This window comes from Balaenoptera ricei, chromosome 4, assembly GCF_028023285.1.
Source record: "Balaenoptera ricei isolate mBalRic1 chromosome 4, mBalRic1.hap2, whole genome shotgun sequence".
Taxonomy (NCBI): domain Eukaryota; kingdom Metazoa; phylum Chordata; class Mammalia; order Artiodactyla; family Balaenopteridae; genus Balaenoptera; species Balaenoptera ricei.
Window position 1 is genome coordinate 152,852,615 of NC_082642.1, and position 22,987 is coordinate 152,875,601.

General features: G+C 46.9%; 1 protein-coding gene across 4 annotated transcripts in view; it reads right to left on the reverse strand.

Moving 5' to 3' along the window:
- CLDN14 (claudin 14) overlaps nt 1-20,597 on the reverse strand; it is a 75,845-nt gene extending 55,248 nt beyond the window's left edge. The window contains exons 1-2 of one of the 4 annotated variants that reach the window (XR_009503013.1): nt 20,327-20,597; nt 1,321-3,091 (exon numbers count right to left, since the gene is read on the reverse strand). The gene's annotated coding sequence lies outside the window, so the exon portion shown is untranslated. Of the gene's footprint in view, nt 1-1,320; nt 3,092-20,326 lie in introns of those variants that run through there. The other 3 variants (XM_059921510.1, XM_059921509.1, XM_059921512.1) reach the window with 3 other exon arrangements.
- Between the last annotated feature and the right edge of the window lie 2,390 nt (nt 20,598-22,987).

A 22,987-nucleotide genomic window follows, 5' to 3' on the forward strand; every position in this document is an offset into this window, starting at 1 on the left:
AAAATATTTGCTATCTGGCCCTTTACAGAACAAGTTTGGATTAGACGACGGCCGTATCCGTGTGAAGTCTGAACATCAAGAGCTGAGAAACCTACCATTCATCTTGATGTTGCTAACATTTCTGCAATGTTACCACTTAGTCCATCTCAATCAGTGGTCCTCCGGCCTGGGCAGGAGATGCCCTGAGGGGACGTTCAGAAACGTGCGGGCACAACTTTTATTGTTACAATGATGGGGACATGATGGGTGTTGAGTGGACAGGGACTAAAGATGTTAAACATCCCACGATGGATGGGACTTCCCTGCACAGTGGAGAATTGTTCTGCCTCAAACATCAATGGCACATCCACTGAGAAACAGTACCCAGACAATTACTGTGATGATTAATTTTATGTATTGACTTGCTTGGGCCATGGAGCCCAGATATTTGGTCAAATGTTATTCTGGATGTGTCTGTGCAGGTGTGTGTTGGATGAGATTAACATTTAAATCAGTGTACTTTGAGTAAAGCAGATTGCTCTGCATTGTGGGGGTGGGCCTCACCAAATCAGTTGAAGGCCTTAATAGTACAACGACTGACCTCCCTGAGCAAGAAGGACTTTTGCCAGCAGACGGGCTTTGGACTTGAACTGCAACTCCTCCCTGAGCCTCCAGCCTGATGGCCTATCCTGTAGATTTGGGACTTGCCAAGCCTCTGCAGTCATGTGAGCCAATCAGTTCCTTAAAATAAATATCTGTGTGTGTGTGTGTGCATGTGTGTGTGTGTATACACACATATCCTGTGGGTTCTGTTTCTGACTAATACAGTTACCCCAATTTTTCCGTTTCTGGTCTGAAAGTGGTTTTCAGTCTACCTAGTCCTGTGCTTTGCAAATTTCACCTCTTTTTCAAAATTCAAAATTTCAAAAATTTCAAAAAATGATATGACTTTGCAAATTTCATCTTATCAAATGATAAAAAAATCTCTCATACTCCTGCTCCCAGGACTTTAATTCAACAATGAAGGGTTTAGTTGAGTACCAGTGCCACATTTGGTAGATGCATTTAGGGAGTAAGGCAAAGATAAAATATAGTCTCTGTCCACATTTATCCAAAATTTGGGGAAGACTGACAGGTACACAGTTAATACCAGACCAGCACCGAGAAGCCTCTTTACAGGGGTACAAATTGGGGCTTGAGGAAGTGCTTCTCGTAGGAAAAGATCATAACTCCAACCAATGCAACTTTGACACTGACAAAACTGATTTTTATTTTTTATTTTCCTTTTTCCTTCTGGGCTATTTCTCTCCCAGTCATTATAAGGAAAAGGCATGAGCTTCTCTGGTTTCCCACCAAGTCCAGTAAGAGACAAGCCCTGGGTCCAAATTCTGATCTCTGAACTCTACCAGCTTTATACCTTGAGGATCTCTCCCCAGTTCAGCTGCTGGAAAGGAAGATACGAACCACACTGGTTACACATCCCATTTTTACCCGGGTGTGGCAGCTTCTCCCTTACTTCCAACCACTCGGTTCAGTACTTATACCAGAGTTCACCGGGTACAGGGTCATAGGAGGAGGTGATTCAGCTGTAAGAACCACAGACATCAGAGATGGTGTTGCAGTCTCCTAGGGCTGCCGTCACCAATGACCACAAACTGGGGGGGCTTAAAACAACCGTTTGCAGTAAATCTCCTACATACGAATGAGTTCCATTCCGAGAGCACGTTTGTAAGTCCAGTTTATTCGTAAGTCCAACAAAGTTCACCTAGGTACCCAACTAACACAATAGGCTATGTAGTACTGTACTGTAGTAGGTTTATAATATTTTCCACACAAATAATACACAAAAAATAAAACATTTTTAACCTTACAGTACAGTACCTTGAAAAGTACAGTAGTACAGTACAACAGCTGGCATCCAGGGGCTGGCATCAAGTGAACAGGCAGGAAGAGTTACGACTGGAGGAGGGAGAGGAGGTGGGAGATGGTAGGGCGGAAGGGTCGTCAGCAATAGCAGACGGAGGGCAAGCTGCAATTTCACTCACGCCTGACGTTGATGGAACGCGTGTTCGCATCTTTGAAAGTTTGCAACTTGAAGGTTGGTTCGTATGTAGGGGACTTACTGTATTTGCTCACAGTTCTGGAGGCTGGAAGTCTGCAATCAAGGTGGCAGCATGGCCACACTCCTCTAAAGGCTCTAGGGGAGGATTCTTCCTCGCCTCCTCCATCTTCTGGTGGTCGTCTGTCACGCTTGGCACGCCTTGGCTGGTAGACACATCACTCCAATGTCCGCTTCCGTCTTCATGAGGCCGTCTTCCCTCCGTGTGTCTGTGAGTCCAAATTTCCTTCTTCTTTTAAGGACACCAGTCAATGGATTAGGACCCACCCGACTCCAGCATGACCTCATCTTAATTATATCTGCAAAGACCCTGTTACCAAACAAGGTCGCGATCGCAGGTTGTGACTGGGGAGACACCAGTCAACTCACGAGAGCTGCAGACTCCACACATCCTAACAATCCACCAGAAGCCACGACGACCCCAAGTAAAACATCTCTTTCCAAGGCCTGTTCAGCCCACATGGTGCCATCACAGGAGCCTCCGGTGGCACTTGGGCAGGGAATGGAAAACAAGTTGTGCATTTTTCTTAGACGTTTGGCAGGAGGGAGCTGGTATGTCTCTTACAACACTACCCTCTTCTCCGTTGTCCCCGTGGATGAGGCTTTGCAGAGTGACTCTCGCGGGATCGTGGAAGGCCAGACGCTGTGGTCTGAGCGGCGGCTCACTTCAATTTTCGAGCTGCGCAGAGCAAAAGGCCCAGCATGGCAGCGGCCAGACGGGGGAAGGCCAGACTTTCTTGAAAAGCTGCCATTTCAGAAGGGAAGAGAAAAGCCCACCTTTTGGGGGGATAGGCGCTGAGTAGCACAGATTTAAAAACTTGGCTATGACCACAGAATGTCTGAAAGCAGAGGCTGTTTTGTAAAGATCAGCTTCTTCTTAAACCACCAGGCCATGCAACAGGCTCTTGGCAGCGTCTGAGCTCCGCCGTGGAAGTGGCTGGCGGCTGGCTCTGGGAGCTGCAGGGGGGATCACGTGGCCCCTTCCGGTACCCGCTTGGAGAAGGATGGAGAGGGAGAAAAGAACAAAGGTAGTGGGTGGGTGGGAACCTTTTCTAAAGGTGGTTTCCCTCCTTTCCCAGCTCACTGATACACAGGCGAGGAGAGCTCGGTGGCCTGCCGCTTATCTATTTAGGACAGACATACCGTACTGTAACCAGAGCCACACAAACCTCTACTTCTGAATGTTCTCATGGCCAAGACACAGATTTTCACAACATTCCAAGAAAATCCTGAAATCGAGTCCTGTAAATGGGTTGGAATTTTTTTGGCCAAGGAAATAATCTTCCACACATCAGAGGTGCATCTGTGTGGGCAGATGTCTTGGGAGCAATGCAGTGAGGCCCAAAGCTGGTGGTCACCGCTGGGGGTGGGACTGGGGGGCTGGAATGCTGGCTGGAGAGAATGATTCAGCCCTGATGCCGAGATAGTGCTGGGCTGGGGCCCCAGGCTGGCTGATGGGGGAGAAGCAGGGTAAGGACTGAGGAATGCATCTGTCATCCCAGTTCCCCGTCCCTTACTTCTCAAGGGAACTGGCAGCATTGTCGTGATTTCCCAACTAAAAAATCATGTTGGAGAATATTTAGTGTTTTATTAAAGCTCTTAGGCTTTAGAATGTTCTATCAATGGTGAAATGTCAGCTAAAAAAATCCCTATCAAGTTATTATAGGAAATTTATTCGTGCCTTAAACTTTAAAAATAAAGGCCTGCACCTCCCAGCAAAATCCCTGCATTCCTCCTGTGGATAAATTATCTTAGAGTCCCAAACTAAGATAATGGCGGGCTCACTGGCACCTACACTTATTAGAAAATTCATCTTCTTTTCACGTCCAATATAATCAAGCCAGCCACACCCCACGCTCAGCCAGCCTGGCCTTTCTTTCCCAATTCCAGACCCCACTCTATACGAGAACATGTGTAATTACCCTGGTGGGCTCTGAGCCTGTCTTGAAATAAAGCGCATCAGGACCACAGGGGAGTGACTCAAACCCGAACTGTGCATCCTGGCTTGGCACACGTGCGTCCTCCTTGTCCTCACTTATTAACTCTGGGAGACACTGAGAGCTCCCCAGGATGGGGTGAGGGCTTTGCAAACATTCCTGCCCCAAGGCCAGCAAAGGCAAAGGCGGGAGAAGCCGGGCCCCGCACTCCCCGCTCCCCAACCCAGCCCCTTTGGAGACAGAAATGCAGCCCTGACCATTCCGGCTGCCCTGGATTTCACCAACTCCATGCGATGGCATCTGGGGGACGCTGTGATATATGGTCCCTTCCAGAGAACAGGATACAGATGCGCGGGGGAAGGTAACCCGAGAACAGTGCAAGAAGATGCCCTGTCCCCCGGAGTTCCACACATAAATTACAAACCACAATTTCCAATTTGAAGGGAAGTATTGTCATTTCTCTCTTTTGCAAACTTCTGGACTCAAGGGAAGTTTGAGAGGAGTGTAGCTTTTACCCTGAGATAACTTTTTCCCGTTCCATTTCAATCATCTGCTGGGTCCCTGACAAACAGCGAGTACGTCGATCTCGGTGACTAGGTCATGAGCAGCGAGGACCTTGCCTCTACCGCCCCGACACCGCCAGCCACAAATCCCCGGTGTTCGTGCGTGATCTTCCTGGGAGCAGAGGAGTTTGCTAAGGAAAAGGGGGAGATGAGACGGTACACACATACGAGATGGTGTGGGCAGACGCCGATGTCATTGCAGAGACCAAGCCTGAGACCAACCAGGGCACTCGGCGTGGACCGTCCCCCTCCCCACCGTGTTCCGTCCAGTGTCACTCACGGTCCTGAATGTACCCTCTCCCTACTCGATGCTTCCACCCTCCCGGCTCCAGGGAGCAAGGCACGAGCCTGAGCACACCCAGTGTCCCCCACACGTGAGAGCTACAGTCTCTAGCACCCTCTGTGTGTATTTCTTTTCATTGCCTTTGTACAGAGCAAACACACGGCTTCAAATAATAGGTTGGTTTCCTGCACATCTTGCAGGAAATCAGGTTTTGGAAAGCACAGATCCATCTCTTGAAACTTCATCTGGACACAGATAAATGGTGTGTGTGTGTGCGTTTGTGTGTGTGTGTGTGCCAAAAGGAACATCCTTAAGCTAAATTGTTTAGATATCTGTGTTCACCCAAACTTTTGCAAACGACGGACTGAACTCAGGACTTAAACTTTAATGATTTAGAGAATACTCTAGGAAGTTTCCCAGTTTAGGTGGAAAGTGGATTAGGCACCCTCCCAAATGACACATGGGAAGGGAGATCCCCATCACTCGACTGCCTGCTCTGAGATGCTCCAATCCTGCTGCCCCTGGAGCATTACGTCCAGGACAGTAGAGCGGTAACATGACAGAATGGGGAGGCACGTGACCTCAACACCGGGGCCTGACTGCCCTCCACGAGGACAAGAAATCCCCCTGTAGCTCCATCCCCCGCCTCCCCCTTCCTCAGCAGTGCAAGCTGCTGGCAACATTCATCTGCCTTGCATTTTACCCTGCACGAGGGAAATAGGAGAGCCAGTTACACTGAGAACTAGACTCCCCTCCCCTCAGGTGAGGCTTCACATGACTGTGGGGGAGGCCCAGCAGCCAGGGGGATGGTCTGCCTGGTGCCATGCAATAGCCGGGATCGTATATCCAGAACCTGCTGGACCTGGGCCCACTAGGGCGAATGCAGCCTCTTGGCGTTCAAATGTCACATTCAGATGCAGCCACTGGCCACTTTCTGGCAGGACCAGGAGGCACTTGGTAGGACGGGAAACAGGACCCGTGTGGAGACGTCCTGTCCCACATCGTCTGCACCAGGCTGTGACACACAGCGGAACTGGAACTGGGACCTGGGGTGAGTGAGGGTCCAGGACGCCCATCCTTTCTCAGGTCATTCTGGTGCGCGCTGGGGACGCAAGGCACAGATGCAAGGTGCCCTCTGCCTTGGCCCTCCCTGGGCTGCTGGGCCACCTTGACTCACGCCCTTGGAGTTCTGGGCCCTTTGAGAGCCTTCTTCATCTCCTGCTGCCCTCGGAAGCTGCTCTGTGGACCTTACACAGCTGAGCAGAACCCTCCACCTACACGCAGGAGCTCTGTGAAATATGCCGGTCAGTTCCCTCCCTCCCGCGGAGAGTCAACGCCAGGCCCTCCTTGGCAGGGCTGCCCAGACCACTCAAGAATCAATAAAGCACTGACTCCTAGTCGAGGCCCGATCCTGTGACCTCAAGAGAAATATGAGACGGAGACCCTGATGTCAAGGGCATGTGGTTGTGCATAGAGACGGAACTGAAGCGCACAGAATGAGTAGCTGCTGGTCTGCTGAAATACGCTAGGGGTGTTGGGGGGACAGGAGAGACTGGGGGGCTTCATGGAGGAGGTGAACGCTGAGCTGAGCCTTGAGGGACGAAGACATTGAAACTAAGGGTGGGGAGAAAGAGGAGGATCTGGGGCTGGCGGAGCAGCACAGTGGTCAGGGGGTCGCTGGAGGTGGTCAGAGGACGGCGAGGAGCCCCCAGGCCGAGGCAGGGAAGGCAGGGAACCACAGAGAAACTGGCATGAGGCCAGACTGAGGGGGAAACTTGGCAGAAGCTTTGAGCGGAGACTTCCTGAGCAGACAAGTGACAGGCTGGGAAGGGTCGGGTCAGGTCTGGCAGCCACACGTGGGGTGCCCAGAGCAAAGCAGACAAGAGCAGGTGCCCTCGGGGTGGAATCAGGCCCTGCTGACCCACAAGATCCCCAGTATGACCCCCCAGCTGCACACTGTCCTGCACGTGGAGGGTCAGGCCCTTGGAAGGTGTGGGGAGCCCCTGGCATCATCAGTTTCCTTATTGGGAATTGTCTGCTGCTAAAGGGGTTGTCGCGTCTTGAAAACGTGAGCTGGGGCCGCTCTCTGTGCCCCGCCCCACTTCCACTGTGGGCCCCCAGAGCATGGCCTGTGGGCCAGAGGGAAGCAACATCACGAGGGAAAAGCAATGTTTATTTTGGCCCATGCGGCCTCCCCTTCTGACCTTTCCTCTCCTCAGTGCTGTCCCTTCCACTCAGGTACCCAAAGGCCTCCTATTCTTTCCTTCTTCTCAGAATCACAGATTTCAGGGCTGGAAGGAACCTCTGTGGGAATCACCTGGCCCAGGGGCCAGCAAACTCTTACTGTAACGGGCCAGACAGTACATATGTTAGGCTTTGCTGGCCACACAGTCTCTGTTACAACTGCTTAACTCTGCCTTTGTAGTGTGAAAGCAGCCATGATGACACAGAAGCAAAGGGCATAGCTGTGTTCCAATAAAACTTTATTTACAAAAACAGGCGGAGGGCCGGGTCTGGCCCACCATCCTAGCCTGCCACCCCTGATCTAGCGTTCACTCTCATTTCACAGATGATGCAGCTGAGCCCTAGAGAAATGGACTGACTTGACCAAAGACTCAGAGATCTGAAAGTCCAGAGGGACCCGTTGGGATGTTTGTGTTTTCACTGAGGTAGAAAAAATAAAAACAGATGAAGGACTTTATTATTATTTTTTAGGTGTGTTCATTCAAATCAACTTTAAGTCCAACCAGGCAACCACACTCGTGAGGTTGGCCTGAGCAGTCATACCTGAGACAGACTTCACTCCAGTTTGATTTTAACTAATCTCTCCTCTGGGTCTGATCATCACCTACTGAGTAGTACAATCCATCTCACCTCCAAAGTCAGACAGGCTCCTTCTGGGCATGGCGAGGCCAATCCGCTGACCTCCTGAGACATGGGACATTGATGGGCAGAACCTTGGCTCTGAGGGCCACCAGAGAGGCACTGGGTTTCCCCATGCTCCAAGTAAGACCCCCTTATTATTCTCACTGTCACCTACAGGGACCGTGCACCCCAAGTAAGAGGAAAGCAAACACTTTAAAAGAGAAAACTTGGGGATCCGTATTCAACAGGCAATGCATTAGACGGTCCAACACACGAAGCTGAACTGTCCTTCCTTTTGGACGTGATAATTTCATCTATTCGGACCACCCTGTCAGTATGTCAGATGTAAAATATTACACATGGAATAATGAAAAATTGCCAACATCTCACCACCATCTTTTGATTAATGGGTAGCTCCTCAGAGATTGATCAGTTTGTTTGATTTTGTTACTTGGAGTGACTGATGGCTATTTTAAAAAATACTTAGCTTTAGAGTTACCCAACATGAGATAATTTTCATATGCCTTGTGTAGCCCCATCCAGAATAATTGGACTTTATTGCCTTCCTTCCATGCATGAACTGAAGTTCCCTGGAGAAGCAAAACAGATTCGGACTTTGTTGCTTTAATATTTCCATGTAGATCAGCTGCCGTATTCATAGAGAGGCTTTGACCAGATGGCCAGCCAGCCTTGTAGTGACATTTCCCATTTCCCGTCTATTACTCACCGATGGAAAATAATGTGACGTGAATTCCCCATTTTGGGTAATATGTGGTTATATCCTGTTGTACCTGCACTGAAGATAAATGACTTATCATGCAATAATTTCTTCACTCTCTAGGGAGAAAATAGGAGAAAAAGCAGTTCACCGTGTTTGGCAGGAAAAAGTAATAGTCACTGCTTAGGCATTTACCAGGACATCTCAATTTAATTTCCTAATTTGTTTTTTTTTTTCCCCCTCATTGCTTATTTTTCTGCTACTTGGGGGGGGGGGCACTTATTTTTGCTGCTTAAAATATTTAAGCTCAGGTTTTAGAAGGCATCCTCAGACACCTGGTTTTTGTCGCATCGCTGGGACATCTCTTTTCCAGACACTGGTCTGACGCAGAGCTGAGATAGCAAAAATCAGTGGAGAAAAGTCCAATTTTATCATTTAAACTGACTCGAATGGGCCAGCAAAAATTTTTGCTTTTTAAAATATTAGTTATGACTCTTCACTGTTTGACACAATGTTGTCAATATCGTAAGATCAGCCTTGGTTTTCAACTTCTCTCGCCTCAACCCCAGGAGGTAAATTTTTTTAGCTATCACTCCCTTTAACTATTGCTAAAGATGAGTAACTAATAATGATAAACTTACTCATAAAGGATATATAATTAAAACTAACATTTCTTCCATCTTTAACATGTGCCAGGCAATGCGGTAAGAGTATTCCACACTTAAGTCATGTAATTGTCACCACTGTCCTTTGGGGCAAGTACTATTGATATTATTTACCATCATTTTCCAGGTGAAGCAAGGGAGGCTGGAGAGGAACCTAACTGCCCAGGTCCCACAGCTTGAGTGGGATTTGAACCCACAAATCTGATTTCAAGCATTTAACCTATGTGCACTGGGGAAGCCAAGTGCTAGGCAGCTCTTCTTCCTGGAACATTTTAACCTTTCCCTACTCAGAAAGAAGGCAACTTAGTTACTTCCCGGTTTCTGCTCTTCCCACTGGGCTGCAGGTCTCTTCCTGGCTGCTTCTCGCTGGAGAGCTGAGCTGGGATTCCTTCCCCATCAGTTGATCCTGAAGAATGTGGGTCCCCCGAGCTGTCCATCTATGCAGGGAGCATCTGTCCCTGTCCTGTCCTGGAGATGAGTGATTCACCCTGGGACCCAGGTTGGCTGCTGGCAAATCGATTTTGCTCAGTGAAATAACCTGCATGTTGGAGACGGCAGAAGGTTCTGGAAGCGGTGGAAGCTTCTGGAAACGGCTTCCGCTCTCCTTCTCTCCCCCATTTCTGCCACAGGCAGAATGTGCTCCAGAGTGAGCCTCAGCGTTGTCATGGCCCTCCATCCATCTAGCCCAAAGAGAATACAAGCCAGGCTGCGGCTGAGAGCAGCCTTCAACAACAGAACTCAAACAAAGAAGGTCACCTGCCGGAGTTTACCCCGTTAGTAACACAAGCCTTTTACAAACTCATTTGTATTCATCCAGACGGCTGTTTTGGCTAGAAAGAAATGCTTCCTCCTCACTAGAATTACAAATAATTTGAGTAGAAAGCTCCAGGCAAGACATATTAATCATGTTTGAAAGGATGTATCTTTTCATACAAAGGGTTTTCTTAAATAGAAAAGAAACTCCCTGATATGTACTTATGTCTAATAGAGGTTGCTAACTCAGAATGCACAGCTTGCTTTGTTTCCTTATCTCATTCCCACCTCCCCTGCAGGCGAAAAATTCAAATCCTTATCCCATATATGCACCCCTGTAATCACAGTCTTCCTTGGTAACTTGCGTGAGGTTCTGAGGAATCAATAACTACGGAGATTTTCCCATAATATTTCCCCTTATCTCTTCTTTAAAATAAATTTTTATTGGAGTATAGTTGATTTACAATGTTGTGTTAGTTTCAGGTGTACAACAAAGTGAAGCAGTTATACATATACATATATCCACTTTTTTTTTTTTAGATTCTTTTCCCATATAGGCCATAACAGAGTATTGAGTAGAGTTCCCTATGCTATACAGCAGGTTCTTATTAGCTATCTATTTTATATATAGTAGTGTGTATATGTCAATCCCAATCTCCCAATTTATCCCTTCCCCCTTATCCCCTGGTGACTATAAATTTTGTTTTCTACATTCGTGACCCTACTTCTGTTTTGTAAATAAGTTCATTTATACCCTTTTTTTAAGATTCCACATATAAGTGATATCATATGATATTTGTCTTTCTGTGTCTGACTTACTTTACTGTTTCCCCTTATCTCTTATTTGTATTTGTTAATCTGAAAAATTAGCATCACCTGATACGTGAAATATGAGATATAGACATTTTCCCATAATATTTTTCTTATTTCTTATTTATATTTGTTAGCCTAGAAAATTAGCATTACCCGACATCTGAAATAAATATAAAGACATGCTTTATGCAGAGCAAAATACTGCTGTACAGTTTTGATATTATGTTAGTGTCAGAGCAATGCCAGCTAACTGTTCCCTTCCCATGGACCCAGCATAATAGGTACCTGAGCCGGCGACTCACAGGGAGGTGGGTTTTGATAGGAAGATTTAAAAGGTTAGCACTGCCTTTATTAGTTTATGCTGCACCCTGCATTTCAGTTAAAGATTAAGTCTTTGCATCGGGCTTTTGCTCAAAGGCAGGTTTGGGAGGGATGTGGAATTTTTTTTTTTTTTTTTAAAACAAACCCTCCTAGATAGAGTCGGGTTTATTTTTAACAGGAGCAGAAGCGCTGTGGGAACTGGTCTGCAGATTCCATTTCAGCCACAGACTGTTCTGCAAAGGAAGAAGCAGCCTTCAATCTCCCTAATGAAAAAGTGTATCGGGGGCTCTGAGGGGACTAGCCCCCCCGCATGGCGATCCTGGCCACGGGAGGGTCTGCGGCAACCCTGCCTTCTCCCTCCCTCACCTGATGGGGCAGTTCCCTCCCACATGCCCCGCCTCGGGCAGGCCAGCCCTCCTTTACGAGCACCTACTGTGTGCCAGACCTTGCACATGGCTGCAGGGATCAATAAACATCAACATCCCCTAGTCTTCACAGAGGTAGTTTGGTGAGGAGACAGCACAGAAACAAATATTGATTAGGTTAGGGTTAGGGTTAGGTTAATTATAATTAAGGGAAGTCCATGTGACGATAAAAACGTAAGTAAAATCCACGTGATAACACATACAAATGTAGGTGACAGAAAGTGTGAGGGAATGAGGAATTCTGAGAGGTGGAGGGGCAGGGAGAGCCCCCAGCGCCGCTGATGGCTGACAGAGCTTTGAAGGGGGCGCTCTTTCAAACAGTGGGAGGAGATTATGTTTTAGATGCACCTGGTGAAGTCAAGGAAGACAGCCTGGAGGAGGGGAGATGGGAGACCAGAGCAAACCTTCCAACAGCCCAAATAAAGAAATAAGGGCTAAATCTATACACATGAACATGGAAAGATCTCCAAGACAGACTGCTGACTGAAAAGTCAAGATGTGAAACAACTTACATTAAAAAAAACAACAACACTAAAAACAATACTATATGTATTTTAGGGGTATATATGAGAGCCCCTGGCTGTAAATGCATTTTTAAAAGGTTTCTATTATGTATGTATCCCAAACCAATAACAGTCTCTAGGAGAAGCAGGAGGGAATTAGGATTGGGGGGTGGGGTGCCTGAGTGGACTGTAGTTTTTCCCTGTAATGTTTGTTTTTCTTTGCAATTAAGGAGAATATATTCTGTAATACCTACACAATTAGAATATACTTAAAAAAATTAAATCAATAATCTTTTGCTTTTCATTATAACACATGGCACTTACGGATATTACATTATGTCCATCTACGTCTAGGTTTAGTATTCCTAAGTCAAATGGATTCTGGAAAAACAGAATTACTGATCCATAAAACCTAGAGTTCACAGAGTCTAATTCCCTTCTTTTACAAATGAGGAAACGTGGGTTTCTTGGGGTCTTTTTATTTATAAGACCAGGAAGAAGTAGGTAAAATAATTCATGGAAAAGTCATTGTTGCCTTTAAGTCCTCCAGGCAGCCATGAAAACTACATTAAAATGCTTTTTTTTCCACCAAAATTCATTTGCCCAGCCACAAAAGCCATTTTCTCTGAAAAGCCTTGCTCGATTACAAGGCTTGAGTGTTAACATACTAGCAACTGGGTCAGGAGTCAGCAGGTTAAGTTCTACCCAGAAGCCACCATGTGACCTTGACATAAGTCAATCTCAGTGTCTCCATCCCAGCAATGGGGGTTTTCTGAGCCCTCAGGGGATACTATTACTCCATTCACAGCAAGGATGGGTGGGGAGGACTTTTATCTGTGAGGATAAAATGCTAGCCTTAAAAAAAATGTGCTTCGAACTTATTTCAAAAGTGAGCTTCTAATCTAACCTTGCATGTGGTGGAGCTGAAAAACACAAGGGCTTCTCTGGAGAATTTGGTGAGAAAGAGAAATCAGTATTTTGACTAAAGAAAATATTTAAGTTATGATCAGAACTATATTTGTCTAGAAATAAAAAAGGGTTTTCCCCCCTTAAATAGTCACAGCTGGCTCTCTGACCATATAAAGTTACCATGCTGCCCGATGACTCAACTCCCCACATCTGTATTGGTGACTGACATAACGTATTCAGGGCTATCGAACCCTTTGAGTCACAACACCCCTGTTTGATTCAGGTTTATTTTACTAGCACCAAGAGACTCACACGTTCAACATCTGTGGTGTGCTCCTGAAATTCCGAGCCATAAAACCAGTAAATTCAGCATGGTCTGAAGTTCCAGAGCACAGCAACCAACTGTCCAGAAAACGCATTCGGAGGGGCTGGTCGGTAATGGAGCGGGGCTTATCTCAGGCGGGACTGCACATCTGGCTGCACCTTCCCCCAAGCAAGTGTGGGAAGAAGGAAGCTGGGGCGCCGGAGTCCAGCTGGGCAGAGAGGGATGGGGAGGGCTCTGCCCTTTGCCCTGCAGTGGGTTGCTCCCAGTGCAGTTCACCTCTTAGGTACTGGAGTACTGAGATGGGGCACGACCCACTCATACCCCGTGTGCTGAGGCCGTGTTTGAAGATGCTCACAGCTTACAGTCATGGACTCAGCTCTGTGTCCAGCACGGGGGAGAGCTCAGTAAGGCCCGCCTGGCTCTGGAGTATCACGGAGTCTTTAAAAATGATGGTTCCATAGACATTGAGCCATCACGGGAAAATACTGACGGTCAGAATAAGCCAGACAAAGAGCAGAAGAAACCAGGGCAGCAGCAATACTATGGTAATAAATTGGTAAAACCTGACATGCACATGTAACCCAGGGCCAGAGGTGAACACAGAAAAAGAGTAGTAGTTCAGCTTACTAGGGTGAGTGTTTCTTTCCAAAAAAAGTTCCATTCTATTAATGGAAATGCATAATTTTATATTATATTATTGGAAGTTATACTGATGAAAATTAATCCTCTAAAGACACAATCCCTGCTTTTTAGCAATCCCGAAGTCCTGGGGGAGGCGTGGGAATGACGTAGGAATACAACACCAGGTCAACCGTGAAAAGGGTTATGATAGAAACACAGGACAACCCCCCGGGGGGAGCTAGAGCAAGATCATGAACTTCAAAGCGCTTTGACAAGCACAGGATGATATAAACATATGACTTCCGGGCAACTCACAGGACCACATCTTCCATTGTGGCTGACACCCAGAGGTCCCTCTTCTAACTGAATATACATTGTGCGTTAGGTGCAAATGCATTAGAGAGAGACGGATCATGGGAGCGCTATCCCACCAAGACAACCCACAGACTCCTTCCTGGCCAAGTGCAGGTATGGTCACGCCTGCCCAACGTCCTACACCAGGAGCGAGCAGCCTCTAATTTATCTGCCATCGCCAGCCCCAGTGTCCCGTTTTCATGATGCCACCCAGCTCTGGGTTCCTTCCTGCTACGGCCCGTGTCCTCGTCCCTCTCCCAACACTTATATTTCAATGACATGATACACCTTCAGATGTGCTGGGTGCACCTGAGCCAGTCACAACAAGAGGAAATGCCATCACTTTCCCCCGCCGATGACGGCAGAATTGAACTATCCCAAGCCGGGAAGTGTAGCAGGAAGCTATGCTCTTATTGTATATATAATTATAGCCATAGAAGTGTGATTTATGTAGGATGAAAAGGAGGGGCGAAACAATAGACTGTCCAAAAATAGGGCAGCAGTTAATTAAATGGCAGTACATCCATTCAATGGAAAAATCACTTATCTAGTTTTTAAAAATGACTTTGTAAAGGCGATGCAGTAATAGAAAAAAAGTACATGATACAAAATTAAGTGAGAAAAGATACCGTACAAAATTATATACAAATTATGATAATAAATATAAAAAATATCTTGAAAGGCTGGAAAGGAATACAAATATAGATGTGTTTACACATATACATCTAAGTATAAATACATGTATAATCACAAGTTGTATTGTAGAAGGGAATGAACACATGCAGTGACAGAGAATGGACAGTCTCCCTGAGCAAGTGCCTTAGTTGATTTTCGGAAGTGGTGGGATCATGGGGGATTTTTTTTCTCTACTGCCAAAAATGTTTATGATGTCATATATAATATGTAATTGCAAAATTATCATGTGAGAGAGCATGCACTTTGTTTTCTGGCAGACACTTTCCAAAGTTCAAATGGACAAACTAAACCGCACAGGTTTTGAGGGGTACATTTGGCAGCTAACTCACCCTGGTGGCCTGGCTGGAGGTGGAGGCAGGATGGCCTCAAGGGGCTCAGACTGAGGCCCTCCCTCCTCACGGAGAGGGATGAACGGGAACCCAGTGTCACTGTTACAGCTGCTCTAAACATTTTCCCGGGAGGGAGGAAAGCAGCATGGCGGTGCTGTTCAGAGCTCTGGTTGGGCACTCAAGCAGAAGGAAAAAAATTTATCAGAAAATCTTGCCGGAGCTCGTACATTAAGCTGCGGCTACCTCTGTGCACAGGTTGTCAGATGTCGGGGGGCTGTCCATCTTGGGGAACCCACAGCTAGGCTTTCAGCTCCATCCCAGAGGGCCAGCCTTACACTTGCTATGTTTCTGCCCCCAGAGTGCAGCTGGGATGGAGGGTCCAGCTGAGACCCGCCTGCTCCTGAGGACCTGTCGCGGGGTGGCCAGCAGAGACAGGAGGGAATAGAGGACAAGAGTCAGGGCCGGGCAACTCACCCATCAACCCACCCTCAGGGCGTGCCAGCTCTCTCCTTGTATTAGGTTAGATGCAGACATCAATGTACCTAGACTGGACTCACTTTAAAAAATGACTACAGCGAGTTCCGTTTTAATGCTGTGTCCCCGGCTTTGACCGTCTGTATTACAGAAGCAGCTCAGTGAAGAATCTTCCTGAATCATTTTATGGAGCTATTAAAGGAGCTGCTCATTACTTTGTTTGATGTCATTTGTCTAAGGATCTATGGGACAAATTATTTTTATAAATCTAGGGTGAGTAAAGCTCGTATTTCCTGAAGATGATTTTTTTAACTTGTTTTTTTCATTTGTGCTTTGGCAGCCAGAAACTCAAAGTTAAATCTCACGTCTCGTCACGCTAACAACACTAATTTATGTTTATGGCATATTGGCCCCCTCTTTCCCCTCCACCATCCTTCTACATACTAAAAACATTTTCTTTTATTCAACAGACTTTCTATTTCACTGTAAATGGCCTTCAATTCTTTCTAGGAGGAGACAGTTTATAAATAAACCTGCATAGCACCATATGTTGAGGAAATTGACCATTGGCAGAGACCCAGCTATGTACATTAAACAAGGTTGTTAACCTTGTTTAACCAAAGACAAATCCAGAATATGGCTTTCTATACAACAACTGGACCAGGCAGTTCAAAAGTCAAAGCCATAATAAAAAAGGCTGAGAGACTGTTCTAGATTGAGAGAGACACACCAACCAACAGGCTGAACTTTGATTGGATCCCGGTTCAAGAGAAAAAAAAAAAAAAAACAGCTATAAAAGACATTTTTGATGCAATTGGGAAATTTTGAATATGAACTGGATAGTAGATGATGTTAAAGTGAATTTTAATAGATGTGTTAATGGTACTGTGGATAGATAGGAAAACGTTTTTAGAGAGTGAACTATTTATTGTGAAGTGTCATGATTGTTTACAATATACTTTTAAATGGATAAGAAAAATGAAACAAAACGTGTGTGTGTGTGTGTGAGTGTGTATTATGCAGAGAGAGAACAAATATGGCAAAATGTAAACAATTGCTAGCTACAGGCAGACAGTTCATTGTACTAATTCTTTGATCTTTGCTGTGTGTTGGAAAATTTTCGCAGTACGTTGGGCAGAGATATACAAAACTCCAACACTTATAGATCAACCAAAGATGTTTTAAACCTGGTGGCAAATCCTTTTCTGGAACCCCAGCTGTACCCCAAACTTAAACAATTGGGGCAAACATTAAGGGGGATTCAAGGAACACTCATAAATTTAGCAAGAAAAAGGGAAAATAACCACCACCACAGTTTCACCATTGTCACAGTGTGGAGGACAAGTTGTGGGTCTCTCGGGTGGTCCAATAAGACACATGCATCAGAATCAGGTTGCTACAGTTCCAGAGAAGCTATTTCTATTAAAACCTATTTATTTCCATAGTCTGCATGGACAGGTTTATTTCACATGTGCAACCCAGCCAGAACCAAGACATACATGGACCTAGAACTGTGGCCATCACCCAAACCCAAATATGGGCAGAAATAGAAGCAGGAGGAAGCCCCTGGCACCTGACCACCAGCACCAGTTTAAAGGCTGCAAAAGTCCCAGTTGTGTCCCTCCCAGTTCCACCCCACACACGGAGGGTGCCTGACCTGTGAAACGCTCCGACCCGCGCTCTAAACCATGGATTTGGAGCCAGACATCTTACACTGATCCCACTGCAAACTGATATGAGTCTCTGTTGCTACTCGTATCAATCTAAGGGATGCCGAGAATGAGCTCTGAATCATTTATTCATCTGTTCAAGAACATCTGTTGAGGGGGCTTCCCTGGTGGCGCAGTGGTTAAAAATCCGCCTGCCAATGCAGGGGATACAGGTTCGAGCCCTGGTCCGGGAAGATCCCACATGCCGTGGAGCAACCAAGCCCGCGATCCACAACTACTGAGCCCGTGTGCCACAACTACTGAAGCCCACGTGCCTACAGCCCGTGCTCTGCAACAAGAGAAGCCACTGCCATGAGAAGCCCGCGCACCGCAATGAAGAGTAGCCCCCGCTTGCTGCAACTAGAAGAAGCCCGCGCACAGCAATGAAGACCCAACACAGCCAAAAAAAAATTACAAATAAAATAAATTAATTTAAAAAAAAAGAACATCTGCTGAGCACCTACTATGTGCCAGGCACTGTGGCAAATGAGAACATAGACTTGTGAATAAATCAGATAAGGTTCTTGTACTCATGGTGTCTAAGGTCTAGTGGGAAATATAAGTAATGAAATAAGCAAACAAATGTGTGTGTTTATATGTACTTTATAAATATATCTAAATACAACTGATTTGTTCTCAAAAGAAAATACATGGGGTCCAGTTGAATGATGGCTTTTATCTCTCCCACTGATGTTGGACATTGGGTAGCACCACCCCATGAAATCCCATCCCTTTCTGCATGAACAAGAGCAGGGGGGCAGCGAGGTTCAAGAGGGTATCTCTGGGGAAGGGACTTGAGGTCGAGTCCTAGAGGAGGGGAAGGAGGGAGTCAGCGCAGGTGAGAGCTGGGGGAGGAGGGGGCCAGGTGCAGAAGCCACGTGAGGTGGGCCAGGTTGGGTGGAGGAGAATGACCCAAAACGCACTTGGAGAGATGACATCAGGTCAGACTTTGTAGGTGGCGCTAAGCAGCTTTGCATTTATTCTAAGTGGATGGAGGGCCACTGAATCATTTTAAGCAGTGGATGGACATGACGTGACTTAGGTTTTATTTATTTATTTAAAAATTTTTATTTATCTTTACTTACTTATTTTTGGTTGCATTGGGTCTTAGTTGCTGCACACGGCCTTTCTCTAGTTGTGGCAAGCGGGGGCTACTCTTTGTTGTGGTGCGCGGGCTCCTCATTGCGGTGGCTTCTCTTGTTGCTGAGCATGGGCTCTAGGCTTCAGAATTTGTGGCACACGGGCTCAGTAGTTGTGGCTCACGGGCTCAGTAGTTGTGGCTCACGGGCTCTAGAGCGCAGGCTCAGTAGTTGTGGCACACGGGCTTAGTTCCTCCGCGGCACGTGGGATCTTCCCGGACCAGGGCTCGAACCCGTGTCCCCTGCATTGGCAGGCGGATTCTTAACCACTGCGCCACCAAGGAAGCCTGTAACACGTCTTAAAACACTATCCTGCGGCAAGTTGATTACAAGTGGGCAAGAGGGTAAGCTGTTGCTGTAGTTCTGGTGAGACATACATTCCTTAAACAAGGATGGTGGGGTAGGAGAGAAGTGGATAGAACTGACAAGCTTTGCTAATGGGCCAAGAAGGGAAACAGGGTGGCTTCTAGATTTTTGGTTTAAGCAAATGCTGGTGCCAGTTAGGGAGAGAGGGACAACTAGAAGTGAACAGACTGGTGTAGAGAACATTGAAGTGAACAGTTTAGACAGAGCTTTTCATCTTCTAAAGAATACCTCCTCCCTTGTGGTCAATTAATCAGGCTGGTACTTGTTGAGGGTTCATCATGCACTGAGCTCTTCACGTTTACCTTGACCATATATTTTTTCAAAGATTATTTGAAAGGACTTGCATTAAAAGTCACAAGTACAAAAAAAACTACTGAAAAGGTATGTGTGTGTGTGAAAGTACAAGAGCCAAGTGACAAAAGGATGGAAATAATCATATCTGAGTCTTAATTCTAAAAGAATCTGCTTTGATTGCAAACACAAAACATAGCTCTCAGCTTCCCAGCAGCCAAAGAAAAAAGGGAAATGTGAGTTTTGTAGAGGTCATTGTCTAATAACAGGAAGCTTTCTGGCTTATGTGGAGAAATAAAACTATGCTTATTCTCTAAAGCATTTTTACCACTACATAGCTTCTCTAAGGGCCAATGACCAATATGGCAAAAAGTTTTGTCAATAACAATTTTTTTTTTTTGGCCGTGCCACACAGCATGCAGGATATTAGTTCTCCGACCAGGGATCAAACCTGTGCCCCCTGCAGTGGAAGTGCAGAGCCTTACCCACTGGACAACCAGGAAAGTCCTCAAAAACAAATTAACACAAAATACAAAGACTTTCTATATAAAAGCTAAAAGACAGCCCAAATGCCCAGTAGAATGTGCCACAGGGGGCATTGGCCAAGGGCACAGGTCTTTGGTTTTGTTTTTAATGGTGTCACTGTGATGGTTATTTTGGTATCCACTGATATAAGTCGTTTCTTTTGTCTTAGGATGTACATCTTTTGTGAGTCTCTCTCTCTGAAGATATGTGTGTGTGTGTGTGTGTGTGTGTGTACCTTTTGAGAGTTAGTTGCAGACTTTCTAAGACATTTTAATAAACCTCACACACTCTCCCTCCTCTCCGCCATCAGGAAAATTCCAACATCACTTGCTTTGGGAGAGCAAGCCTCACACAAGTTTCCAGACCTCTTCCATATCGTAAGGGAAATGAAGACGCCTGAACTCCTTGTTTCTGTCCTTTGCTCAACTGACCGCCCTGTGACAGCCAGGGAGCCCCCTCTTACATCACAGCCTACTTCTTGGGGCACCCCGGGGAATGTGAGCTCCTTGGGGCCAGCCTGAACCAGATTCCATTCTAAATGACCCGAGGCTGGGAGAGAGAAAAGCCCCCCCCCCCACCCCCGGCTGAGTTGGATGCACACAGGAGGTGCCTGGGATGGCCAAGCCCCTGGCACCCGAACTCACCCCTCCTGGGCGGCTTCACCCCGGCTCATGGCCGTTCATGGGTCTGCAGCTGGGTACAGTGGCGCCCCGTTCCCTCCTCTTCCCTCCTCGGAAGCGGTCGTGAGCCCCGGGGCAGTCCCGGAGCGCTGGGGCCTCAACGGCCCGCAGGTGGCCCTGCACGCGCGCGGCGAGGGATGAATAATTGACTAATTGAGGCGGCGGAGTGGAATTACCGCTGCGGTCGCGTCCCGCGCAGGCCACACCTGTCCCGCGGCTGCCGCTGCCGCCACCCTGGAGAACACGGCTCTCTTCCGAAGACGCCCTTGACCGCTCGGCAAAGTGCACTGCCTTCTGGCTGGGAACACATTTGCATACTGCATTTCAGGTTCACAGGTGTGCGCAGAACAGGGAAGATTAATGAGCACAACCTGGCGAGAGGGGTGTGAAAACGCCCCCCCCCCACCCCAAGGGAGGGCCGAGGGACCCATCTGCTGGGGCTGGAGTTGCCCTCTGGGGTGGAGGGAGCCCCAGCTTCCAAACTGAGGCGCTCAGAGAGCAACTCGCTGCTCCTCTATTCTTTGCCTTTTTTCATTCGTTTAAAAAAGGTTTTTTAGGTGTGGACCGTTTTCAAAGTCTTTATTGAATTTGTTACAATATTGCTTCTGTTTTATGTTTTGGTTTTTTGGCCCTGAGCCATGTGGGATCTTAGCTCCCGGACCAGGGGTAGAACCCTCACCCCCTGCATTGGAAGGGGAAGTCTCAACCACTGGACCGCCAGGGAAGTACCTTTCATTCATTTTTTCCCCAACAGGTATTCATTGAGCATCTACTATGCACCAGGGTTGTGTTGGGAGTGGGGGAGGACACAGCCGAGAACAAAACAAGTCCCTTCTTTCATGGAGCCTCCATATGGTGGGGAGGGGAGACAGAAAATAAAGAAATAACATAGTTGGGGGGGGGGGAATGATAAGAGCAATTACCCAGAAAGGGCAAGGAGGGTGATGGGAAGTTATTCAAGATGCTGAAGAGATACTCCTTTCAAGCCCTTCTTAGATCCTTACTGTCATTTAATAACTATGTTATTATTTGCTGATAGGACTTATCAAGCATTATGATAAGTGCTTTAATATATATATATTTCCACTGCTTTCCAAATATGTGATGAGGCCAAAAATAACCTAATATGCATAAAAGCGCTTTGAAAAGTAAAGGAACACCCCCATTACACGGTGTGACTCCTTGTTCTTGCCTAAATGTCTAGTTGATTCCTAAAGAGGGCAAGAAAATGCATAATTGGGACCGTTTACTAGGTGAGGAAACTAAATCACCCAAGGGTCCCCAAGCTGCCAGCAGACAGGTGGCCTGTGTCACCAATCCCGCCTGCTATGCTGAGCTGCACCTGCTCTGGCTGTGATGCTAGTGGCCAGGGACCCAGTGGGTGACACTCGAGAAGACAATGGTCACACCAGCTCCTGACTCCTGCCAACCAGGTTTCCATTACAGGGGTGCTGCCTACCAGCCGGATGGGCAGTGGGTGCCCTCCAGGAACCAGTGGGAGACGGGCAGGATCACACTATGCCCTGGTCAGGTCTTGCAGTGGGTCCCCCTCTGCTTCCATCCACGTCTGTTCATGAGACGGGCAGCGCTAGGGACAATGGCCTTTTCTTGGAGTCAGGGGAGCCCGGGAATCCAGCCCCTTAGTGCAGAACCAGGGATCAGCCAAGACTCCCAAGAACCTCGACCCCATCCACAGGGCAGGTAAGGCTGGATTCTGGGCGCCCTAGAAATCTTAGCGCCCCCGACATGAGAACAAAGTTCTCCCAGGACCCAGGAAGTCATGCCTGCCCCACCACCTGACTGTTTCCATAGGAGGATTAAGAGGGGTTGGTGTCGGGATTTGGAAAGAGCAGCACATTTGAAGCTTGGGAGCATTTGGACTTTCCTGTGCATAACCACAGACAGCCATTCCCTCCCCCTGGAGTGTACTCTCAGACGCCCAGTAAGCCGAAACAAAATTTCTCCGTGTTTTATCCAAATATGCCGTGGACTTTGGAATGAACTCTTACTCCTCCGTCCTGCTGACCCGACTGCAAATTAGCTTCTGATGGGGTTGGACAGTTTGGGGAGATGGGCAGTGATCATGCTGAAATATGATGACAGGGGCACGACTGTAAGACATGTGCATGGAGCGGCCATGTGAAAACAATTAGGACAATAAATTTACTAATTGCCAAAAGTAACTTAATAACAAAACCACAATGCTCTCCGCTATTAATCCTGGCTACCGAGTCGGGTGCCAATTGCATTTTGCTTGCTGGAGGGATTGTAAATATCAGGCCAGTGCTGCAGTGTTTGCAGATATCAAGCAAAAAAGCTTGCCTGGCTTTTGGTAATTGAAAAGTAAATGACTCTCCGACCTGAAACCAATTCAGGGGGCCTTAGGGGTTTGAGGTATTTCTTAAACCTATGCAGAGAGAGAAAGGAAGGAGGCGGGGCCCTCTCGCCTGCTATGACTCTCTCTTCCTATTCAGCTTCTTTTACACTTTCTCCATTTAAACTAGAGCGATGGGAGTTGCTTAGGTTTTGGAGGCTTGGGAATTGATTTTTAACAAGTGGAGATTCAAATGCCATATTTTAAAGAGGATTTTGGAGTCAAGTTTGAATGGGTAGGTATGAGGTAAC